The sequence below is a fragment of the Ruditapes philippinarum genome, unplaced genomic scaffold, assembly GCF_026571515.1.
Source record: "Ruditapes philippinarum isolate M1 unplaced genomic scaffold, ASM2657151v2 ctg2880_1_1_1_1, whole genome shotgun sequence".
Classification (NCBI taxonomy): domain Eukaryota; kingdom Metazoa; phylum Mollusca; class Bivalvia; order Venerida; family Veneridae; genus Ruditapes; species Ruditapes philippinarum.
In genome coordinates, this window is record NW_026858783.1 from 148,536 (window position 1) to 171,548 (window position 23,013).

At 29.9% G+C, this 23,013-nt stretch overlaps 1 protein-coding gene across 1 annotated transcript in view; it reads right to left on the reverse strand.

Annotated features, from left to right (window-relative positions):
• LOC132754269 (uncharacterized) overlaps positions 1-22,477 on the reverse strand; it is an 88,003-nt gene extending 65,526 nt beyond the window's left edge. The window contains exon 1 of the mRNA XM_060744885.1: positions 22,286-22,477. The gene's annotated coding sequence lies outside the window, so the exon portion shown is untranslated. The remainder of the gene's footprint in view (positions 1-22,285) is intronic.
• Between the last annotated feature and the right edge of the window lie 536 nt (positions 22,478-23,013).

Here is a 23,013-nt window from a genome sequence, read left to right on the forward strand (position 1 = left end):
ATTATCATTACTTGTGTTATTTTCCTTTTATTTTCTTACAAATTTATATAATAAACGTCTTGATTTGTGAAGTTTTTTTAAAAAAAAAATAGAATACTGATTAGCTTAATATATAGTATATAAATACATTTTAAGGATCCATTTACATAGTAAAAAAGCATAAATGATGAAAACAGAAATAAAACCTATTGTTTTTAAACCAGAATTTTAAAAATAAACAAAACAAAAAACTTTTTTATGCATGTGATAAACATTTGATGTTCTAAATATATTTGACTCTATAGGTCAGGGTGAAATTTGTATCGTCTGTAATTTTTGTCCTAGGTGTTTGTTTAGTATGAAATAAGTCATCTCCTTTCAAGGAAAAGTACGTCAATATCAGGAGAAATCAATGATATCAAATTACACTATTATCACTCATTATTTAAGTCATAGGTCTTTTTGTCAAATATAATTCAAATTTTTCATCTATTGACAAAGTGATTGCCATTTGATAATCAAAGTTCAAAAATAGTACGCTGATTTTCAATGTCAATTTAAACCCAATGTCATCGTTTGCAGTATTGTTTTATGCTTAGTATTGTTTTGTCAAATTATGAATGACATATAATCATAGATAACAAAATTATTGCTGCATTCACAAAATATCAGTAAGGTCTAGGTCATATATAAGTCATGACTCAGCTTAAAGCATTTTAAGGAATTTTCAAAGGGCTATAAGTATTCCGATTTACAAAATAGTTATAGCTATTTTAGCTAAATTCCATGCAATGACTTTGAACATCAAGGTCACATATGAGTCAAGGTCTAATTCCTTACAATATAAAGGTATACTGCCTGATATTTCCTCCTTACAAGCTTTGTAAAAAAGTTAATGCACAGTTATAGCAAATAGCATAAAAAAAATAATTTGACTATAAAAGTGAAGGCATATAAACTTTAAGGTATAATTCCACTCAATATTATTGTTAGTCCAAGTAAAGATGAAATACGCCCGTAATATACCAAGTTACAGCAATATAAGCAAAGTCAAGTATAATACAAAATACTAATAAGCAGATGTATTTAGCCTTTAAGTGACTTATTATCTGAACGTCTTCATGAATTTTATTACATATCGATGTGCGATTGGTTAGGGGTTACGTATATCTCAACTATATTGAAAGCTATCGTAAACCCATAAAAGTAGAAACATAAAAATTTAACCTTGTAATCAAAATTGTCGAATCAGCATATCTTTAAACAAGATACTATTCAAAAGATCAAAAGCACAAAATGTTACCGTAATTATGTTTTAAATAAGTTTTATTTTAACACAATCTGTTTAAATTTAAACAAAACACAACAACAAAATCCAGTAGAGGTTTCAATCTATTCACATTTTAAAGGGGGAAAAACAACAAAACAAAATAATAGGGCCATGATGGCCTTGAGTCGGTCACCAGAAACAACTGCTTTTCAGTGTTGGAAATTTTGGGGTATTTATTTAAGCGTTAGCTTAAACGATCAAATTAATATAAGCAAACTTAATAAAATACTACCTTAGAATGCTACAAACAAAGTTTGGTGATCATCCAACAATTATTTCAGTAGGAAATGATGTTTTTTTCTATTTTTAAATTAAGCGGCCGCTAAAAGGGGAAAATCAAATTAATATGAGCACACTTCATAAAATATTAGGAATGCTACAAACAAAATTTGGTAATCATCCATCCATTAGTTCTGTAGAAGGAGATGTTTAAATGTACTTCTATTTTTAGCTTTAGCGGCCCCTAAAAGGTGACAATCAAATATGAGCAAACTTGATAAAAAAAATCCCAAGAATGCTACAGACAAAGTTTGGTGATCATTCATCAATCTTTTCAGAAGGAAATGATGTTCAAAATAGCTAAAGAAGATTGTTCCATTTTTAGCTTTAATGGACACTTAAAGGGGCCAATCAAAAATAATATTAAAAAAACTTGATACAAGTGTATCTTTAAATGCTACAGACAAAGTTTGGAGATCATTTATAAATTAGTTCTGAAGAAGGAGACATTTCAATGTATTCCTATATTTGGCTTTAGCGGCCCCTAATAGAGGCCAATCAAATAAATATGAGCAAACTTGATAAACGACTAACCAAGAATGTTACAGACAAAAAAGTTTGGTGATCACCCATTAATTATTTCTGAAGGAAATGATGTTCCAAGTTTTTTTTTCTTTCTATTTTTAGCTTGTCGGCTCTTAAAAGGGGCTAATCAAATTTATATGAGCAAATTTGATAAAAGACTACCCTTGAATGCTAAAGACACAATTTGGCGAGCATCCATCAATTAGTTCTGTTAAAGGATATGTTTGAAGGTTTTTTCTATTTTTAGCTCTGTTGACCCCTTAAAAGGCAAATTGAAATGACATGATCAAATTCAAGTGTGATTAGCAGAAAGATGCTACAGACCAAATTTGAAGTATATCTTCTCAGCGATTGTTGACTCATGACGACGGACGCCGGAGCATCTACCTTTGACACTAATAGCTCACCCTGAACCTTCGGTTCTGGTGGGCTAATAAAGTGCACTTTACTGCTTGTAAAAATACATGTACATATTAATGTTTATAGATTTGATAAGTCATGAATTCGCAATGTGATTATTGAAGCAAAGGCATTTTAAGTAAATCATGAAAATAAATTCCTGATCTTCATTATTTGCCCAGGTAGTTTATGAATCATTTGTTTGTTCGTGACTGATTGCAGTGTCTTATTACCATAATCAATGAACCATTAATATCGTCTTTTGATAACCGTTTCATGCAATTTTGCCTTAATTTCTTATATCACCAATATCATACTGACCTTAGAAAAGCTATAATCAGTATGAGTTGTGCTAATTTCATTAACTTGAATACATCTTTATATTTGTGATTGTTTCGTTAATATATTTATATTTCAAGTTTGATTGAACCCATGCAACAGAATACATTAATTTAAGATGTAACGCCAACGGTATATATACATAAAAGGCTTTTACAAATTCACCTGATGAAAGAAGACAATTTCGCAAGATATATTAACTAAATCAGTTCATGATATAAGAGGTTTTAAACAACCAATGTGTCATGTTACGACTAACATTTTGATTTAACTACCTAGATTTGAGTGATATTCGTTTTGAATAAATAAATCGATAATTACATTTCAGAGAATCTTTAAAGAATTTATAAGCTAATGATGCGCTTTGATACAATTGAAACACACACACACACACACGCCCGAGCCCGCCCGCACGCACACACATACACGCATGCACATACAAAGTTAAAGAGACACGAGGGATGATAAAATGAAAAAATGGAGTAAAATGTAAAGTTTACGGTAAATTATGGTTTAATTAGGTCAATTGTGTAAATCTATTATTACTGACATCTAAATTCAAGAAAGAATGTTGACAAAAGCATCAATATATCGTGTTTCTTCTCTGCATAATATACTTCATTATTAACGCAGTAGCATGTATAAATAGAAGATTATTGATTCAACATGGTCACGTGTAACAACAGTGGTTCGGAACATCCCGGTATTCGGTAGGACGAGGTTGTATATCAATTTACGTCAATTATTAGGCTCTACTCATGTTTCAAGCTTAAAGTTTAAATCGATATATTGGCCATCATATATATTATAAAATTAATCAATTATATGTTTAATGCCACAAAATACTATAAATATCAAAACCAAAACAGTTTATTCGTTTCCCTCAATGTTTGATAAAATCCCGGAGTCCGTGCGTTCCGGATCACTGGTCTACATACTGACATGTACAATCACATGGAACTGAAAAAAACCAACTGAAGGAAGTTCGTACGATAAAAAATGAAGGTATATCCCGTTGGCGGATAAGCAAACAGTTATCTTCATAATAATGTTAAAATATGAACATTTTGAAGTGTCATTACTATTTCTTAAAATATATATATAAATTTTTCTGAGGAGGGATTTTTAAATATCATTTTTTCCGTTACCTTCTTGAGTCCTGCTGCTTAAGACTTATACGGAAATGCAAAACACAACGTTTGCCTATTTTCATTAAAGCGCGGGGGAAAATACGTACTATAGGCAAGATGACGTCAGGTGTTAAACTACTACGAGAACGCTGCGCAAACAAAAGTAATTTAAGTTTATTAACATCATCGCGGTGCAGCTTCTAACTATTATAGAAACGAAATGATATTTTAATTGACAAATATGACATTATGAACACACGCAACATTTACTTTTTATGCGCACGCGCAATTAACAGTCTACGAGGTATGGTCATTGAATATGGGTCTAAATCTATTTTTGATACTCCGAATATCCAATTAAGACAGTGAATATATGATACTTCATCCGGTGAATATGATTTGATAAATATTTCAGTTGACGACTGTTTGGACCAATGAGATTGCAGCTATATTTAGATCATATAATAAGATATAATGTAATACGTGAATCTATCAGAAATTCTTGTTTGTCACACTTTTCTAAAGTTCCATAGAACAACGAATGTTTTCACGATTCAAAAAATATTTGAAGCCAAGAAAACTTATAGTTGGTAAGCAGACAAGAATCTCTGAGATTGCAGTGTAGTAAAATATTCATGGTTCATTATAAACATACTTTAGATATGTTAATGCTTGCTTCAAACATACTTCTAACTCACTTTAAACTACATTTCTATAATAAAAACAAATGAAATATGATATTCGCAACACTGGTAGTTTAAACAATAACATCAGATAACACTAATCTTACAATGATATTCATGTTTATTTACTATTCACTGAAGAAAAACAAAAGCCATTGTTCAATGCAGTTGAAATAGTAATATTAGTCTATGTATTTCTCAATAACAAACGTGTCTATTGTGTCATTGATAAATGATTCAAAATAGTTTACACCATCTAATCAAAATATCAATCTGATCAGTTTAAATGCTTATTATGCTTAAGACACTAATGTGTTTCTTTTCTTTTGTATAAAGGGCAATAGGTAGTTTTATGGCATGTGAATAATGGTTTTAGGGCATGTTCAAGTGGGAATAGAGCTGACTGTAACAATCTGTGTCATTTAAGTAGCAAACGGTAAACAAAGTGGTATTTCTGTCTTCCTTACAAAATACCAAATCACTTTTACTGAAATTATTGCAAAAAAGCAACTAAAGGAAAAGATAATTCATATAAATGGCAAACAATGACCTTTTTGGGAACAACAGGAGTTCATCAAAACATTTTTATTAAAAATAAAAATGAAAGCATTTCTTGGGTATATTCGGCTATTCACCTTGTATATCTTTCATATTTGTTGACACACTTTAGTCGTTTATTTGTAGTTTTAGCTGAATTGTAATTGGATACTTTATTTATTCTTTCTGTTGACAACGAATAAGGAAAAAAATGTTTCCTTTTATCTGGGACCTAAAATAAACCTATATTTATGTCCCAGTTTTTATTTACATTTCCGGCACATTTCTTTTTCTTGACATATTCGACAAAGTTATAACAAATCATACGATCTTGCAAAAATATAAACAAGAGATGGTGAAATTTAAAGCGTTAGCAAAAAAAAAACCAAAGTATTAAAATATAAGAAACAGGTCAAAGCGACACTCCATTTTTCCGATATCACATTTTCACTTGGATTTTAATTTTTCTGTGAATTATTTATGTTTAGATTATTAACCGGATGAAAATCATATTGATTTCGGCTATTGCCTCGATACTATGACATCTGCGAGTCATTAATTAAATAGTAACCATTTGCCTCTAAAATCATGTGTTTGCAAAGTGCTCACATTGAATAAGTAATTTAGCATAAAGAATTCAATATACATTCAATTCAATAATTATAATAGACAACATATATCACACAATATATTGCGATAAACTGATTATAATAGGTTATAACTATTGAGCCAGCATAACACGTGTAACACATTGCTATGGAATTAACATAAAATAGAAAGAAAATAAATGCATTTAAGGTATTAGCACCCTAATGCATTACCTCCGCTTTGAAGAGTATTCAAATAGGCTAAAACTACTGTTAACTACATTGAAAATGAGGGCCATGGGTTCAATCCCCAGAAGGGTCAACTTTTTTTTCTTTCTTTTTTTTCTTTTAACATTATTTATGTATCTCTCATGTCCCATTTGGAAAGAAAAAAGTGTTTTATTTTGATTTTTTAATTTATATAGGTATTTATTGGCTAAATTATGCTAAATCTAGTAATAAATATGGTACCTGATATTTTCAAAGTGTAATATAATCAAAACTAGACGGTAAAAGTATTTCATATTTTACAAGATCAACCAATATACTTTTCTAAAAATTTAGGGAAACTTTGAAAACAGGCACTCATTTGGATAAATTTTAAGAATTTTTTAAATTAGGCTCCCTAAGTAGAAAAATGGTCAGACACGTGGTAAAAATGGGTGGGGTAGGGTAACATTTTTATACAGATTTCATAAATTTTATGTAGAAACCATAATTTTGCTTATTTTGATTGTTAGCTGAATGGTACTATTTGTTTCTTACCAAAAATTAATGGGAAAACATTTTTCATTAGAATGTTATTGCAGATTATCTAAAGGTTCCTACTTTCTAAAAAAGGGCCCTCATAACATCCTAGCTTGAGTTCAGAAAAGTGGCCATAACTTGATTTCCGTACGGTAAACTTTGTTTAAATTTTGCATACAGGTGTACTTTAAGGTAAACATCTGACTTATGATGTCAATTTTTTAGTTCCTGATAGTGCCTATTAGGGTCCTAATACCTTAAAGTATAAATGCTGATTGAAATTAAAGTTTTAATCAGCTATTTTACAATTGAAATCAGGGACCAAGTTCTTTTCGTCTCTAGATTATTAGTGATATATATTGTAAAAACTACTTGGAACATTACTGAACTATGCATTGATTTATACTCTAAACAATTTTTTATTTTTTTTGTTTTCCTTTTTTACTTAAATATCAAATCTATTTTTAGGGCACGAAGCTCAGAAAATGTATAGCAGGGTAGTAATTAAAATATATATTCATATATTTTTCTCCCTAATGTACGAACTGGAATTCATTGAAAATGATAGCTACTGACGGTCGACAGGATAATTTCTGCATGTACAGGGGCGAAACACATACTATTCTTAACGGGTGACTATGTGATATTATGCACAGATAAATGATTCATTCTAAATGTGTTATAAATAGTTTGTGCCAGGTTCTGCCCTATATATCTGTTAATGATGTAAATTGCATTGTAAAAGGTTTTGGACGAAGAACGATATGAAATAGTTTCGAACATTAAATAAGTTAGCAGCAACAGAAAAACAATGTATGTATATTCAATTAAATTTTGTAAATGTTCACTTGCCTTTTCTTACTTATACAAATTCCTTATATCATTCGGATTATGACACAAGGGTAAATCAGTGCTTCATGTTCGTATCTCGGAATTTTCTGGAATTCATCCTAATTTAAACATAATGGTTTGTCTTGCCCTATTCTTCTACTATGGTAAAAAGAAACATTCATTGTATGCCTGTTTCTCTCATTTGAAATTCAGATATACGCTTCGATAAACAAATATGTGGCTATGGTAATCAAGCTTGTCGTACATTGAAATATAAAACAGGTCATCCAATTGAATCATTAACAATCATGTTTTTTTGTTGATGTGCCATGTTCTGATTGACAATCATAGACGCTGCATGTTGCGGACTTTTCATGGTTTTTAGGCTTTAAGCATTATACTCACTTTTAACCTGTCAATATGATTGTCTAATCTGGACACTCCAATTTTGATCAATGTGATTACCTAAGCTGGACACTCCAATATTGGTCAATGTGATTACCTTAGCTTGACATTCCAATATTGGTCAATGTGATAACCTTAGCTTGACACTACAATATTGGTCAATGTGATTACCTTAGCTTGACACTCCAATATTGGTCAATGTGATTACCTTAGCTTGACACTCCAATATTGGTCAATGTGATTGCCTTAGCTGGGCATCACAGATGTGTTGTTATGGGTTTTAAACCGTGCCTATTTTGTTTCCATATATGTTTACATGTACTGTTTAGTTTGTGGCTTAAACACTGAATGAACTTCTGCTGATTAAATGAATTAGCAAAATAAAGTAAAGAAAATCTACAACGCGAGCTGATTCAAGGACTTTTTCATTATACTTAACAGTAATAATTTCACTATTCTTATCGCCTTTTACGTTGGCTAGAAAATATCAAACGTGCAGCATGTAAAAGTAACTATAATCTAACTGATTCTGAAATAACATTAGCTTATAACAAATATACTGAATCATCAACAAAGTAAGAAATACTTCTGTTTGGAAAGGAGCGGATGCGCGTTTAGTGTTCAAATACGCTAAAATAGATAGCACATTATTCCTTTCGCCCCTTACCATTGCTTCACACAGTATTCAACGTTCATTTGAAAAACATTTGAACAATTAAGAAGCTTAACATTTTGAAATTCTATTTATTTCTCTTTGTTGCTTGGAAATTATTGTGTTTTTTTTTTACAAAACAGATTCACACAGTACAAAAATAAAAGTCGTGCATTTGAATACGCAAGCAATTGTTTTAACTTAATCTTATTAAAATTCATAATGCGCTACAACAACAAAAAAAAACACTTTAAGATTTCCATTCATTCACATTTAATGGAACCGAACATCACAATAAAAAATAACGGATCTTCCTCGTTGTAAAAGGTCTTAATTATGCTTATTAATTTGATGCATAATGAATTGGTAACGCTTTATTTGAAACAATGGTTTTTCAAGTCAATTATTATTCCTATTATCACATAAACCGCCGCGCAGGAGTGTAATAAAGCCATTTAATAAAAATGATATTACACTAGACGATATTACACTAGTGTAATAACACTTTGGCGTGACGTCATTTGCGCTATAAACATAACGTTAATGTTAGCATTATACTATAGGTGCGTTATTGTTTACAGTTTACCGTTCTTATTTTATATATGTGATAAATAGAATATTATATTCGTGTAGATTTAATACTAAAATTATTAAACTCGTTGAATAAAACAATATTATGCTCGACGGAGGCTCGCATAATGTGATTTAATTCAACTTGTTCAATAAATTTAATATTAAACCTAAACTCATTCAATATCTTCTATGTATTTGCAATGTTGTAAATGAATCATACGTGACTGATCTTAGCTGATACATGTAATTATCGACTCGATTAATCGTTAAACTCGTATATTTTTAAACGTTTTTTTTTCCAAATCATTATTCTAGCCTTTATTTTCTTATTATATCGCCTATCTGGTAAAAACTAATTTTTATACATGTAAAGTCTTAAAAAGAACTTTAATGTATATGCATGCCAATACATATGTTTTGAAAATCATTCAATTTAAACTATATCTTAATATTTGGAAATGCTTCGTAGGCGCTTTTGTACATCAAGTTTGAATATCTCTCAAATGAACCCAACTATGACATATTATTCTATCGAATGCAATGTTATGTTTTGAACTATTGACCTCAAATATATATGTTTACAAGTTGATCTGATTAGACAAAACACTTGACACAATAGCTTTGAAACAAATACATGTAGGTAGGTACATAAAGCAAAAATACAAAGGTAGGTTTGAATAACCAATGCTTTATTGCATGTCTCGGTCTCAGCATTATGATTTCTATTATGAATTCTATGTTTTAATATATTTTATTTCTGCTTAAATTTTTAACAAAATTATTGTTATAATAATACTCCTGAATAAATATCAGAATGCATGTAATGAATTTAAATTGCATTGGACATGGATACTATTAAACAGTTTAACACCAATGCGTGTTTATAAAAGATTGAAGCAAAGGATGGGCTGTGACAATTTTAATAGAACACAAAAGCAAAATAAATATTAAATAAAAAATGAAACGTATAACTATTGAAACAGTACATCAAGTCCATCGAAATAACTTTAACATTTAGCCAAATGTGTTGCAAGCAAGACACGTTCTACCCATTCCTTATGCTTGACAATCCAATTATCGTATAGTTTGCATAACAAATGTTAGAAAACAGTAACTGTTATAATTCAGATTGTGAACTATACAGGTTTTATAAATTTATCTTGGTTTGAATTACGTTATCACAATCATGTTTAGTAAACTTTGAACACTAACGCCAACTGCTACAGCAACCGATAACATATACATTATTAGAATATCCCAGCACATAAATCTTATTGTGTTTTTACAATTCCAGTTATAATTATTACTAAGGAAAACTTATAAGTGAAGATTATAGCTATCCATTAAAAAGTTAAACCAACTTTAGTTGAATATGTACATGATTGTATTTACTGTTTCAGTAAGATACCGTTTGCTTGTTGTCTCTCCCTTTTGAATACATTTATATTTAGGCATTTTATGGAAAACAATTATAACAAGCCAAGCGCAATTTAAATATTTGTACGGACTTTATATGAAGAGATATTTCTTGAGCAGCTTTACAATACAGGAATCGATCTGAATCTAAAATACAAACATACATTGATTCTATGAACTGTGATCTATTTTCAGTATTTATTTTAAGTTTCTTAACATAGCATCTATCATGAATATACTAATTCCAAGTAAACAACAAAATGATGCAAATAACTTTCAAAGCTCCTTTATAGCCCTTTATTTTGTAAATGATCATGTGTACTTAAAGAAGAATCGAAAATCTTTAATACAATGTTGATTTAAGTGTCCACGGACTAGGACAGACAGGCTGACCTTAAGACAGTTATGAGACAGACTTTATTCCATTTAATTGTTTTTGCATGTACATTGCTCTTATTTCTTGTAGTAATAAAACAGTTAAATTCAAACATTGTTTTATGTCCTTTATTTTAATTAACAAACCGTTTACATATAAATGATTGTTTCATTTATGCTACTTATACACTTAAATTAATTTTTCTATATTAAATTGAAATCTAATCATGGCATATGGCGTGTTCAACACTAGTCGATACATTGAATAAATCAAACAATAACCTGACACCAGTGACTCAGATGACACTAAACTGATAATGATATTCATTTATGTTTACAATCCTAAGACTTCAAACAAAGGACATTGTACAATGCAATTTAAATTGGAATCGGATAGTTTGTTTTTCAATATAATTACCGTAACTAATGTTTCTTTGTTTGATGGTTCAGCCGACAATACATTCAAACCGACATATGTCAAACAAAGGTCAAAGATATGTCAATCTGATAATTTTAACAATTTTGTCCTTTTTTATGAATCTATACATAAATTGTTCATGTGTACTTTTAGCTTAATTATAATCTTATATTTCATTTATTTTCTTTTAATTTATGTTATAATGAAGAAACTTGTTTATTACATATATGAAGAAGTTAAATGTGTTGCTTTTTAATCGACACATTCATAACAAATCTTTAACCCATAGCAGTTAAAATACACCAGAACAACACATGTTTCTTTAATCTTTTCTAGTTTTGACTGTTGTCTTCATCAGAATAACGTACAAAGCATTTGACGACACGTCCGATAGGACGTCAACGTGACAAATTGGCGCAAAAACGTGAATGTAAAGTAATTAACTAATAGATATAGATCAAAAAGATACAGCGGGTATTAATAATTATAGAACTATATTTCTACAATATAAAAAAATATATAACCCATAGCCGCATATATAGATGAACATTATGTTAAGTTATACCGAAAAATTGCACGTCAACATTTTTAGCTAGTTAAATATAAAATAATTGTGATGCAGTAATTGCTTTAATACTTTTGTAATAACAAAAATCACAAGAACATAAGCAAATTAATTTTTATGCAATTAAAATATAAGCCGCGTCACGACAAAACCAACATAGTGCGTTTGCAACCAGCATGGATCCAGACCAGCCTGCGCATCCGTGCAGTCTGATCAGGATCCATGCTGTTCGCTTACAAACCCTAAAATAAGTAGAGAAACTGATAGCGAACATCATGGATATTGATCAGACTGCGCAGACGCACAGGCTGGTCTGGATCCATGCTCGTCGCAATCCCATTATGCTGGTTTTGTCATGACGCAGCTCATACAGTGTTGAGGTTCAAGCTAATAATTATATGTATTAGATCAACATAATCCTTGTCTGAAATATTTTACTTCAAGATTCATGCTAATTATAATAGCATGGTAACAAATGAATTTAATCTTACGAGAGTGGGTCGATATGTTATATATTAATGCATTATATTTTCTAATTAAGCTCGTGATATTTGAATTTATTAAACTATACTATGTTCAAAGCATTTGATACCAAAAAATACGTGTAAACAACCGATTAGGAAATTTAATTCATATCTAAAGAGTCCTTATACGTTTAACTTCTTCTAAAATATGGCCCTCCAACGTCTAGTTTAAAGTTTTGAAATACGGGCTTTATAAAGCTTAAGCAGAACTAGCAAAGAACTCTGCTACATGTATATGTTTTTGTATGATTTTTGTAACATTTATGGCAACAATGAACTAACTTATGCATTTGTTCGCAGTAGATTAAAACATAAAAAAGGGCACGAAAATGTTTCACGGTAATTGGCATATCATTCATATGTTGCCACGCTATCACTTACTCATATAGCTTATATAACAGGAATATCACTGTCAACTCATATGATTCTGAAGAATCACTTGGAAGGCCGAAAAACTGCTAGATGGATACCCGACAACGCTCCTACACACAAACTGTTTACTTAATTTATTGCTTATTTATTTAATTAAAAAAAAAACAGAACAAAACGAGTAACTGTTCTTCATATTAGAATAAGCGCCATGATTATTTTTTTCTCTTCCATATGGATTTGATCGGCCATTAGTTATTGAAAAAGGTATACCTAAGGGGGTTATGTTTAAGCATTGAGAAATTAAATTATCCATCTGAAACCTTGTATTTCTGTAGGAGGCGATTATGTCAAAGAATTGAACTAGTAAGTTGTAAAATATTTGCTCTTTTTTATTTGTTTACAGTTATGCATTACATAATTATGATCAACGTCGTTACTATTACACATATTGTCGAACACTGACAAGGAATTTTATGTGCTCTATTCCAAGACAGCAAATTCGCAACTTCTATGTTTTAACTTCAAATTTGCCTTTTTCTATTTATCATTTTCAATTCGCAAATAGATCGACTTTCCACTTTCACTCTTCCATTCGTGGAATGACCGAACAATTAACAAGTCACAGTAACTGTGGAGAAAACAAGAATTGCTTTTAAATTTAAAGAAACAAACAAAATACTGTTAACATAGTCAAGATCATTCTACACATTTTGAAGATCAACGAAGTACAAGCAAGACATTTGTATCTGTGACATTTTTCTTTACAAGAAATTCAACACAATTAAAGATATATGTAATATAAATTATTTATGATAATATTATTAGCTTGTGCAAGATTCAAAACTATCTGCTAGTACATTATCGTATTTTGATATGACTTAAGTACTATGATGCTGGAGTATATGAATGTAAATAATTTATGTTTAAAATATATCAAAGGTAAAAAGTTCGGAAACTTATAATTGATCGGGTATATTTCATACTGTGTAAATTGTATCAATTCAATATTAACAAATACGATAAGTTATTGTGGATCTTCATTAAATTATGAGAATATTTCAGATTGTTGAGTACAGTACTGAATTCAAATTGAGAGCACACAGCTGCAAGATCGTTTGGCTGATATGTTTTCAAGAGTCCAAGAGAATCACTTTTGGACACTGAAAATAGAAAGGTTATATTTGATGCAATATACATTTGATGTTTTCCTTTGTACCCTTGAATGAAAATGAGGCTTACGTGATAAGATTGGATCCTATTATCATTTTTGTTTAGTATCAAGTGGTTCGAAATCTGAAAGTTCATTTGTTATTTGTGTATATAATCCGTACCAGGCCCTTCTTTAAAGCTACTCTCCCACACAAAACAGGTCTAAAAACATCAACATATTGCTGACATATATTGAATTTACATACAAGTCAAATATTCAGTTTCCAAGAGATAATAATGACCTTACGGTTGTTTTGTTTTTGTTGACACAGATATAAACACCCCTACTATCACTTCCGTTAACATGAAACGAGATATTTTCTTCCTTTTCTCTTTTTTATAGACATAATTTTCTATGATAAAGTCGATTGCAGAATAAGAACAAACCTACCAAGAAAAACTTTTCTTACAACAATCAACGGATCTGCTTGCAACCAGTTAACGGATTTGTTTATAATTTAAGTCTATATTTACAAAATAAAACGTTGCAACGGTTGAAAATTACAGCATTATAAACATTGCAAAACTATATTTAGATGTTGTTTGTAGACAAGACATGTATTAATCACCTAGTTCCTTTTAAATATACAAGCCTGTGGTGATTTTTTTCTGTTGATGTTATTTAATATAAAATTCGAAAAAACTGCAATCTTTGGGATAGTAGCTTCAATCAATTGTCAGTGTTTAAGAAACAAATCTTTCTTTTTTTACATCGTGATCCATGATCATGTTTCAAATTATCACAATTACCACAGATAACTCAGTCTTGTCTTAAAAGGGCTCCACTGAGGTTTAAACGCCTAAAAACAACATTTGAATTTCTAACATAAATAAGCCGGGGTAATTTAAACAGAAATATATGCAAAGATAGTTAAGAAATATACTTTCAAATAAATCGAAAGTCGTATTTTTATGCTTTTCTTGGCCCGATTTGAGTGAAAAGCGTTTAAACGCTTTTCATTTTTGGTCATTTTTTACAATTTGAATAGTGTTTCTTAAAAAACGAATTGTGCGAATGATCTGAAATTTTGCACAAAGATTAGTGGTCTAAATCTACATCAAATGTAACATTTATCTGGAAAAATATTTTCAGTCCCATCATGTCAAAAAACCTCAGTGGAGTCCCTGAACAACAAAAGTTCAATTTAATTACTTCATTGATTTTGAATATAACAGATCGTAAAGCATAAAAGTCACTTTAATGTTCGCTTTACGGTTAAAAAAACCGCTTGCGCGTTATTCAATAAAAATGCAACGCCAAATATTTTAGACAATACTTTACTAACTGTTTGAAAACATTACGAATGCCAATGGGTAATTAAGAAATAAAGTCATTTAATACAAATGACATGTAACGCTTTGCTGTGTCCAAAATCACTTTGCGTGCGCTTGATTGATCGTATATAGCCGTTGCGTTCTCTTTTTAGATTTATGAGATAAATCTATTTAAAGAAAAAAAACAGAAAACAGAAAAAAAACTTGTATAGATGTAACGACAAAGTGATATGCATGGTCATTGTAGTAATTTTAAAGCAGCAGGCCTCCAGAAGGTAGAAAAACTGCCGTCTTACTTATATTCAAATCTCTATTCAAAACATTATATAGTTGAAAGAAATCGAAATGGCACTTCAAATTGTTCATATTTTGATATAATTGCTCTAAAATCTAATAGTTCTTTTTTCCACAGACGGTAAAACCTTCTTTTATTATACCACGGAATTCTTTTTATCGTACTAATGTAGTTGTACAAGACAATGTCACGAACTGTGATCCGGAACGCACGAAATCCGGGATTGTATCAAACATAGAAAGAAACGAATGACTACTTTTGTTTTGATACTTGTATTAACGTTGTCACTAAAACTATAATTTATTAATTATATCATAGATACATGTATGATGACCAATTTATTGATTTAAACTATTCTAAGGGCCTATTCAATGAAGCAAAAATGATACGATGATACGACCCCGGCATACTGGATACCGGGATTGTTTTGGACTACTGTACATGTTGTGACAGGTGACTATGTTAACTGGATTATTGTTCTCCTATTTATATTGGCTACATCGATAGTAACTAAGAATATTATGCAAAGAAAAACACGATATATTGATGCTTTTATGAACATTCTTTCTTAACTTAAGATGTATATTTGTAATAGTTCATTTAAATAATAAACCCAACAAAAATATTTTATGTTTACTTAAAATTTTATTTCATTTTTCCTTTTTTTCATCTGGAGACCAGTGGCTTTAATATCAGACATTGTTTTATTTTCTTTACGTTGCACTCTTTGGACATTTTATATACACGTAACGATTTTTTTTCTTACGTGATATGCATCTATCATGTTCTATCTACATTTTGAAAATTCTATAAATGACCATACATTTTAAGAGGGTAAATCGTGCCAATGTATGAGTTAATGCTATGACATTGTTAATTTCTGTCAAGCATTATCACATCTTTGAAAAAAAAACATATCGAATAAAATGAATTATCTTGATATATCTCTTATATATCAAATCAATAATAATATAATAATAAGTCCTTTCCATGTAGTGTTACATAAAAATACATAAAAGATATATGAAATGAAACACATGTAACACGTATCATTCGTTTCGACACACTGTTATTTTAATAAATGATATCTCATATAAATAATACATTGTATGATTATAATATAAAATTCAACGGTTAAGTCAGGCCGGATTTTAAGAAATTGTGAATGCAAGGGACATTTCATAGTACAAGTCGTATCTTAAGTTTCTATTGTTTTAGAGAATAAGCACAGCAAATAACATTAACTGCAAGTAGGGTTTGGACCCAAATCCCATGCACACTGTTTCTCAAATTCAATAGTTTCAGGTTTTTAATAAGGTATCTCTTTTCTCTCTAATTACTTAATTATGCTTGTCTTAATCAAATGAGTATTCAATATCCTATTTAATTTAATTTATATGAACAATAAAGTTATAACATAACACATTATTTATTAAATAAAATTTGCCCCCTAGAAACATGGTCAGAGAGGTCATATTAATTATTCTTTTGCAAAACATGATTATCATTTATGTTAGGTAAAATTAAAATTAAAACATATGACAGTGTCTCCTGTATAAATTTGATACTGAAGAAAGAAATATGGTTTCATAGTTACTTTACTTCACTATAATGCATTGGGTGCTATTTTGTTATGTGAAAATATAGCAGAATTTGTCAAGTTCTGAAACATTTGGAGGCGATGCGTTCTCGTTATAAGACGTTTTTAAAGTTATGTCATATGTTGTTTTAGGCCTTAATACTGTTGTGGTTAAAGATGAAAGCTTTTAAAAACTAGTTTAGGGAATGTAAACCAGTGATTTGTGGAAATATTAGGGCTTATTGTCTCGGAGATTCCTTAGAATACAATACTTTTGATTTTAGGTCTGTAATTGAGAGATTTTAGAATGCCACTTTGGAGGATTAGACTATGAGCGTATCATGCCATGATTTCATAAGGACCTGGAATTTAGGTTGGTCAAAGCTGGGGCTAGTGCTTTGTGCCTTTAGAAATGAATGTTGTTATTTATCGGTTTGTATGGAATGTTACGAAATGTCAGTAGTGAAATGGTAATAACATGGAACCATTTTACTATACATTAAAGGGCAAATATATACATCATTATGTTTTTTGTATTATAATAAGTAAAAGTGAGTAATGAGTAAAAGTATAAATATCTGACTCTCGTTCCGGATACCACCAGAGCAAGCTAAAACACAGCTTTAATAGGATTGTGAAAACCCTGTGAATCTTTGAGGTAGTATTAAGTTGTGTGCATCGTTTATAACAATTCAGCTTTGGCCTATAAAAATAGGGCTCAAATTATAATAGGTGATCCCTACATTGTCTAAGAAGCCACCAGATCAACGGTCTGTAAATACTAATAGTGCTATAAGTCCATATTTTGTAGGAGACATATAGTTGGAGTAGTGGTGGTAAGAACTTTTTAACAGTCAAACAGTCTTCCCCAAATTCAATTTTTCTTTTTTCACTTTTGTTCCCCTGATTTTTGCGACTAGGGTATAGGAAAATTTTGCTTATTTTAAAAAATTTATTTTCAAAATTAAAAAGAATTAACCCTTTAAACACAATTTTGTTTGCTAAGGGGGCACTAAAATTTTAAAATTTTTTGAAAGGTTAAATCGGTGGAAAGTAACAATGTACAGGGTTGATGTGTTTGGCGTGAAAAAAACTACAAGTTTTTTTATTTATATATATAACGTGTAGCTTTGGTAGAAAAGAACCTAGCTTATAACTTACTTCCAACTTGAAAAAAAGTGCACTTTAATGCTATTTAATGGCCACCATGATCAAATCGTCATTTGCCTTCCTTGAAGTTATTTTTTATTAATTATTAAAGTTGTAATCGAAATCGAAATAATTATATTATTCACATGTATCATATCAATGACTTTGCTCTTGAATTTAGTTCATGAGTTTTTATTGTAAAGATAATGTCGATATGAAAGGACCTAACACAATTATTACGCCAATTTTATATGTAAATAGAATGTGCAGAATCGTATGTTTGTCTCTTAAGTACTTCCGCTTCAAAGCTATTTAAGTACATATATAACGTAAATTCTAGTACTGTAACAGTAGTTACTTTGCAAAAATGGACCAAGATTGCCTCTTTATTATAGTTCAATTATTACAAGGTTTAGTAAAAATGGCCTTTTATAGATATACCGTAAAAGTAATTATATAAACGTGTCACTATTGATTATTACGAATATTAAGTTTCTTCTTTGCCTTGTATCAAATTTAAAAATCATAACCGCTTGACTTCATTTTGACAGTGAATACATTGCATAGATAGACGAAGTTATTTTAATGTTTAATTTATCCATTCAACACCGGTCAGCTTGACAAGATATTTTATTTTACCCTTTGTATTTGATCACTATTATCCGATCGTTAAGCTTTTTTTGTTTCTCTTTATTGTTATCAAACGTTTCGTTGTAACTCTATATAATTACATTACTTTTTTGCTTTTTATATGCGTCCGTACGTCGTCATACATTTTTAAAACGACCTAATTTCTGGAACCACCTTGTCAAATTTGAAGTATATCGGGGGTCATGCGTTTTTGCTTAGATGTATATAGTAAACAAACTAAAATCATTGTTCTTCTTCACAACAATTAAGGCTAAAACTAAGATATTTAGCATGAATAATTGTCTATTAGACCTTAAACAAGTTTTCACAAAGTATAACATGGGGTCTAAATTAGACCAATCTCGGGGTGCTCATAGATTAACTAAATTAAAACAATTCCCCTTTATATTTATAAATGAAACATGTTTACGCATGATTTAATTATAGCCTGGTTCCATGCTATCAAATCTCGGTAAACTACAGTTGCACAGTCATTATATGTATATGGATATAAGAAAACATTCTCTTTCCATTTGAAGAAAATGTTAATAAATTTTTTTTCTGCAAAGCAAGAAATCTTAAATTAGTCCTGAAGTGTAAAGCTAATGATTTTTTTATATACATGCACTTTTGTTTTCATTGAAGACTCGCAAAGTTAATTGTGTCGTTCTGCAGCAAATCATGTGTCTTATTCAAAGTGTTAAAAGACTTGCCTGGCTGCTTAGCAGCCGAATAAAGGGACACAACCCATGAGGGAATAAAATAAATTCGAAAGAGTTTTGTGAAACGGTTTATATCTATACAGTATGGTTATAATGCAAGTATCATTGCGTCTCGCGAACATTTCTCTCTCGTGTTGATATTTAGATAATACATCAGCGATAATATTCAATTTCATCAAATTTAGAGGTTTAATAAAATCAAGAATAATGTCAAAAGTGCTTTCAGTATACATTTTCTACATGCTTACTTTTCTGCTAAATTGTGAGGAAATGTATATATGGCTGTATTTGTCTCTATACCAACTAGTACTTTTCAAAAAATGATAATTACCTAAGTAACGCTCAAACCAAAGCCATAGGTAAATAACCTACGTGTTAACGCGAATATATTCCTCGAGAACCTGCTTTAACCTTGCTGTGATGAAAAATGTTATACTATATTAAACCTTTCTTGAATATGTTAGTACTTTTGTCACAAAATGATCAATAGAATTCCTCCTGTACGGCCCAGAAGGTCACACGGTACACATGCAGACAACCTGATCTCAAAGCTTGTGGCTTAACATGCATTTCCCATTTGTGAGGAAAACACAATTTTATAATCGGGTTTCTTTTATGCACCACAATACTATTCAAAAATGATAATTTGTCTATTTAATATTAATTACCAGGCTTAATGTTTACGGATTAAAATAAATAAATTAAGATATAGCAAAGTGTTCTAAAATCGCTTAATTTTAATAGTTTTATTTTTTACACATAAAAACATATTGATATGAATATTTGATAATCCTTTCATGTTATGAGGGCTCAATGTGTCTGAATTGTAAACAAAAAACAACAACATCCAAACAGGACAGACAGACATTTTATTTCAATCAAAAAGGCTTATAAGCCCATGATGACATAATACATCATATTTACAAGATAACGAACAGTGCATATGTTAAAATAAAAACATTATCACAGTATAATTATGACTTTACAGGAGAAGGTCATAATAACAACTTATTCGTTAGAACGTAGAACAATACAAATATTAATTTATGTTTGTCTTACACTCACGTACTTCTTATCTGTTACAATGATTGCATGAATTAAATGTTCTGTTCTAGAAATGTTTAGCTACCCAAAATTAATATAATTTACCATGATGTTAATCTATGAAGTAGTGTCACAACAAACATAATTAATATTCACTACATTACATAAATCATTAAACTAAATTAGTTTATCTACATATCTTACCTCACTATTGAGCCAAGATACATAGATTATATTATATATAGATTCCTATTATGCTAATAATCCCATATTTAATCAGTCTTACCGAAACGAAACTGTAAGACCGATAGTATGACATGCAAATATACATAATTATATAACATATGTTAGACATGTGTTTGAGATATATACTTATGCGAATATCAATACATTTCTTATTAAGATGCTTATTACAATACAATATATATTACATATCTATTTTACTTATGACTATACATCTAAAATATCAATATCTATTTAATAATTTATTTGAAAACTTTTAATTGGTATATAGAACCGAATTTCGAATATTAAAGGCATTATAGATATATATTCCAAGGTTTCGAAGAGTGTTCTTATTTTCTGAATTTACAAGTTCAACCAATTTTCGCATACTAGGTCTTATCCAAAAGCGTCTATCAATATACTTTTTTCTTATATCAATAAATAACAAACAGGCATTGACAGTCCATTGACAGTCCATTGACAGCCCATTGACAAAAGTGACGCATTTCAGAGGAATAAAAAAGTAAGTCTATTTACAAAAAAATAACATAGAATTTTGCTAGCAATAGTGTTAAATAATATTTTTGTCGTTTCATTGTAATCGTTTTGAGCAATGACATTGAAATGTTATTTAATAAGTGGTTATAACCTGACTTGTAGCATTGGTTTTCACTTAATTGTCGATATTTATTTGTGAATAAGAGAAACGTTATAGAACCCAATCATACTTTGACCGTATCAACTTGGATATAATGGAAAAAAAGTATTCAATAGAGAATAATGGATCCGTAAAGTAAGCAAAAAAAAATAATTAAAAAACACAACAAAATTAATAGATTTGCCGCTCAGTTTGATTTTGGCCTGTTCATGAACTGGTAAGTGCATGCTTCTATTTGTGCCCACTTGCACCGGCTTAGGCAGAACTCAATATTTTAGTATTAACTGTATAATTATTTTTAGATGTGGCGGTTACAATGGAACCTGCAATCTGATCGTTCAATTAATTTCATTTCAACTAAATATGATTTGCCATAACAGCACTTGGCAAAAAGAAAAAAAATGGAATTTTGAAATGGGATTAAAATAGATTATTATGCCTCCATATTACAGGTAAGCCTTCAAAGGACAACTTTCAAACAGGCAGCATATCCTACGAATTATCTACAGTATCCATGGAGGAATACCTGCACCACCAAAATACAAAACGAACAAACAAAACACACTAAAACAACGATAATGTTGTGCTGAACGATCTTCGAGATATAATTTATAATTTAAAATTACGTCCAGAAAAAGGCCTCCACGCGACACAAACAAGGTGTGACAATTGAATAGAGAAAAAATCACAAAATATGTTTGAAAAGAAAACCAAACAAAACAACATGCCATTCAAGACATCGATGATGTCTGCTAAGAAGGTGAAAATACAGAATACATCAGAAAACTGATATAGAAAATTAAATGTTAGATGCATTAGAATGTATAACTTACGGTAAAGTGTCTTCTTTAATCCATTTATGGTGTTTTTAATCAAATGGTATTGAAATTGTGCAAAAGGTTCATCTTTACTGTGTTTTCATGTCCCCTGTTTAATGGAATCACAGTAGCACATTTGATCACAAAAAATATACAGAAAACAATATTGTCCAAAACAATTAGTACAATGTATTGCCTCGCTTGCTTTAATTTAAACACTTGGAATCAAAAGTTTCAACGTTATTATAATCACGTTTCGGTTGAAGAAGCCGCTTACCTATTAGCCAATGAAAATTCAACTACTAATACCTTAAAACAAAACAATAGCAAATGGTATATCTATAGATATTACGCACGAATGAATTACAGGTAAAATTATTTAAAGACGAATATTATGTTTCTGTTTGGCCTTTTAAAATCATTCAAATGGTGATTTCACAAGGTTAATTATTAAATCTATCGATTTTGTTAAAACAAACTGGTATGTGATCAGAGTTTCTTAAGAAAAGAAACGTGATTTAACATGTCAAGCATGCTGTCCGAAATATTTGTCATTGAACATAATTCAATACTTCCTTTGATCAAATTATCTATCATGTTATTGTTTCATTTTCTTTAAATTGCCTTATTATGTTCGTATATTGAAAATACACGAGACTGAAAATAGAGCCTTGTTTTGCATACATAATTGTTTGTATTAATAGTTTTGTAATATTTTAAACAGTGAGTGAATACAATATATA